Genomic DNA, 4,560 nt, shown 5'->3' with positions numbered 1-4,560 from the left:
TAAACTTTAGACTTCTAGATTTTGAAGTCATGTGACTGCTTTTCTCTTATAATGTGAAGAGCATTCCTACAAGAATTCATTCAGTTTATTTTTGACACGAATTTATTCACTTTAATTTTTTTCCAGATCAATAAAACTCAGCATTGCTGAATGAAACTTATAAAAAATAATGAAATATAGATTTACACTATTTGATGCTGTTGAGAGATTTTTAAATTATTGATAGTGATATAAAGTTATGACTGTAACCTATTTCGACTGATAAAGTGTAAAAATAAAATCCGATGATTTTCAGCGGTTTCCATGGTAATATTTTAAAAATTAATGGTTTCACAACAGTTTTTCCTTTTACATTACTTTTATAAGAAGATTCACATTTAACAAAGCTTTATTTAAATCGTTGATAGCTTAAATAATTCAGTGGGCAAAACCTTATCATTTGGCTACAAATAAAATAAATTTTGCAATGTGTCCATCTTTCACCTCTTTTACCATGGCAACGGTTACTCCCAGCTATAAATTTTTGGTGTCGTTTTGGTTTTTAGACCTATAAAGAATCCATGTATGAAATATAAAAAAAATTGGCAGTAAATACAAAAGAAGATGGGTGGATAAGGCGTGTAAATTGCCCATACGCGGTCGGACAGGCTACTGAAAAATTAAAGTATCAATAAATCTGATGGGTTTTTTTTAAATCATTGAAAACAATATATATTTAACGAATTATTGATTTTTAACCTATAGGTATGTTCAATACTTGGAATATGCTGACTCAAACAGGCGTGTACGTATCAAAACCTGCAAATACTGTCATTTTTTAGAACTTCAGGGCATTTTCTTTTATAGAGTGGGTCTTTGCTCCATATTTTTCTCATAGTCTAATTAAGGTCGATTGGAAAACAAACCGATTTCAATCAACAAAAACGTGGAGAGATGACCCACTATACATTAAAAATATCATTTTGTATCCCAACAATTGAACGTTTTGAAAAAATAATACAAGTACGGTAGTTCGTGACCTTAGTCACAGATAATATTTAAAAAGCCCACTTTGTTGTGTCTGAAATGGCTCAGTGGTTAGAGCACCTGGCATAAGCTAACCTTATATATCTAGGGTTTTTATGTTACGGGTTCGATACCATCATAATTTCCGACAATATTTTTTTTCTTATTTTTTGTTAAATATATTAAAAACTGGTTATAGTTAGAAATTTTGCTTTTGCAAAGTTTTATTATAATATATTTGAATAGATTTAATTGGGGAAACATAAATTCGAAATTGTATTTCACTACTAAACCGAATGGGCATTTGCGCCATCTTATTCCCCCATCTTCTTTACAACATGACAGAATTGATACCAAATTAAAAGAAAATCCTGATACTGGTATTTTTCATTCTTCATTAGGTACAAAATGATTTGTTAATTGGGGCTTCCACTGAAATTGGGTATTTATGTATTCATTAAATCATAATTTTTCTTGATGAATTCTCGAAAAATCAAAATGTTTGTTTTCTCTTGATAAAAATTCCCATCGTTACAAAATCTATAAGAATCTTCCACACTAGAATAAGCGAGGTCCCAACGTTTGTGAATTTGATGAATGCGTGCAAAGGCGAAATGAAAAATCATTTTCCATCTTCTTTCCATTCTTTCCCAGTCAAGGAGAGCCTTTTCTAGACAATTCTTACCATATTTTATGTGAGATTCACTTACAGGTACCGATACAATATCACAGAAGAGACCAATTCCTAAATATATAAAAGAAGTCTTTAACATAACTATTCTACGGAAATCAAAGCAGACCTCATCTCTTTCTTGCGCAAAGTGATCCAGAGATTCGCTTGCTATTGTTATGAGGTTGTCTCTAAGACTTTGGTCTCGAGTAATTTCATATTCCTGACACAAAAGATTATAATAAATAAGCAGTACTATTCCAGTTTCCCTACATGGCTCGATTCGTTCGCCATTTTCTCTTGCTTCTTGGGCAGCTTTCAAGCCCTTCTTCAGTAAATTGTTATTAAAACATCACCATGGAAGAAGCCAGTCTCCCTAGATATAGCATCATGCGAAGTTTGGGGTTAGATGTTTCTTTGATAATCGCTTTCATTTCCTTAAAAACGTCACTTTCATAAAGGGATTTATCATATTTTACACGTCTGTGTTCCATTTCAGCATCTAACGATATAAAATAAAGGTCCGCTGCCAGCTGTTTTCCGCTTTGGTCACACCTTTCAATGTTTCTGTTCTCTTCCCATTTTAACTTCAACGAGCGTTGTTTGCTATAAAATTCGGGAAGTTTTGAATCTAAACACAGTCGCTTTAAGAGATGTCTTTCGTGAACAATGTCCTCTCTGTATTCGTTGTAAACCTGAATTCTTCTGATCGGATGGTACGCTTTCTCATACCAGGGAACCTTCGTTGAAGATGAACGATTTCTTCTCTGGCTTTTTATTTCTTCCAATTTCCCCTCTAATTCTTTGGCAAGAAAAGAGTAAGCGTTATCTTGTCTCAATGCAATGAGAAACACATGAAAAGGACAATGTTTTTTAAGGTGCATTATGAATAATCTAGAAATTTCCGTTGGTATTCGGCATCGTTGGCGAAGTTCGAACAGAAAGTCCTCTGGTATTATTCCCTCCTGAAACAGGTAATCATGGAGTTGCGAAGGCTCTAAACAATGCATTATCTTATTATGTAGTTTCTGCATTGCTTTCTTCTCAAATTCATCCATTCTCACTTCTGAAATGTTAAAATACAATTATGTAAAATGTAATATACAGCTGTATAACATCGAGTTAATTTCAAGAAACATTTTGTTAAAGAAGTTTAAGATATTAAATTAAGCGTGTGGCATGGACATCGAATCAAGGCATTGAAACATGCACGACATCTTCCTTTATCAAGGGTTCTGTATTCCGCTTATAATATAACAACAAGTGCTTTGATACTTGTACGCTACACACGCTCAGCATGGAGTGCATTCCGATTCGTACACTTGACATTGACGTTGGGAGATACTTCTTCGTGTTATGGTGAGTTACATATGTATAACCCGCATTATCTATAGTACATTATATTCATCATGTATATCGGTTTAACTGAATTCACAGTTCACATTTCTTCGATCATTTTTTGCATGGCAGAATAATATGAGAAATGTTAACAATGTTTCACAAGAGTTATAGCCTAGCATAGCAAATACAACCTACCGACTCCATTTAGTTTCCTTCACATGCAGTACTTAAAACCAACCGATAATTCTTTCACGCGGTCATCTACTATTATATTTATTACCAGCCTAATGCTTACCGGATTAATCTTTTTATACATACACATATTCCATACATTACAGAGAGTATCATGCGTATTCAATCTTACTTTGTCTCGGATCTCCTTGGGATCTCAGTCTCAGCAATTTTTGAAAACCAGCCCAACCTAGTCTACTCTGTGAACCGGGAATTCCAAATTGTTTATTTATAGCAGTGCAATTAGTATTATGAATGTACATGCATCAACATGTAAACAATTAATCAGAATTTAACCTACGAATATTATATTATCAGACCTCCAAAACATTTGTACATATTACTATATATAAAAAAACCCTACAAAAATGTGGTAAAAAAATATTTTTAAAAAAACCCGAACGATCCCTCCATGCACCACCCCGCCGAAAGAGAAATCACATCTATTGTATTTATAACACCCTTACTTGTACAGGTGATACTGGGTCAACCTACACGGGTACTTTATCTATAACTAGCTGTAAATCGCTCGGAAGTCCAGTTGATGGCACTTGATCTTTAAAAAAACTTTTTCTCGACTGGATGTAGAGAGCCAGTCCACCGTGAATTCTTTTATTCGTTACTAAAGCCAGTAATTATGGCATTTAAAAAAAATGTGGGTTAAAGTGCAGCTGGTTAATATAGGCTTTCAAGAGTAATTCCTCTTGCATTATATTATCTACATTATCAGTCAAATCATAGTGGATGTGATTCTGAAACCGAAACTTCTGAATTGTTCTAAGATGCTAGGATGGTACATCATCATTTTTGGGTTACGCTAACAGACACTCGACCACTTTCAAAAACTCTTATTCTTTCGTATAGATTATATTGTAAATATATTTAAACGTCGAGGTCCAGCCTACAGATATTTGACCATTGCATGTCGCATAAATTCACAAATTCTTGTGGTCGAATGCCTGTGATTTTTTTGTGTTAATGTTTTTTTAAAAATCTTGAGAATTCGTAATACGAAGTTATTTTAAAAACGACCCACAGTCTCAGTATGTAGTTGCGAGATGAAAATGCGCATGCGCGACAAACGAAGGCAATTCACTAAGGTATAGCGTAGAGTAGGTATATATGTAATTTCCATTTCGCCTAATGTCGACGAATCTCTTATTACCTACCGAATATCACAGAACCTGTGTGAAAGAGTTTGGAAATTATTTAACGTTTGAAACCATATGAGGGTCCCTTGATTTTCCATAGCGTATCCACATCTTTCTGGAGGATAACTTCTACATGATTATTGAATCACGTAGCCGTCATTT

At 33.9% G+C, this 4,560-nt stretch overlaps 1 non-coding gene across 1 annotated transcript; it reads right to left on the bottom strand.

The window, feature by feature from the left end:
- Nucleotides 1-370: 370 nt before the first annotated feature.
- Nucleotides 371-3,808, bottom strand: LOC117681604 (uncharacterized). The gene is made up of 3 exons (XR_010710948.1): nt 3,715-3,808; nt 3,381-3,447; nt 371-2,741 (listed from the first exon to the last, which is right to left on the bottom strand). It is a non-coding gene; the product is annotated as an uncharacterized protein (transcript).
- Nucleotides 3,809-4,560: the final 752 nt, after the last annotated feature.

Source organism: Magallana gigas, chromosome 2 (assembly GCF_963853765.1).
Source record: "Magallana gigas chromosome 2, xbMagGiga1.1, whole genome shotgun sequence".
Classification (NCBI taxonomy): Eukaryota; Metazoa; Mollusca; class Bivalvia; order Ostreida; family Ostreidae; genus Magallana; species Magallana gigas.
Note: the sequence above shows the minus strand (reverse complement) of the source record. Positions and strands in the feature narration are given on the sequence as shown.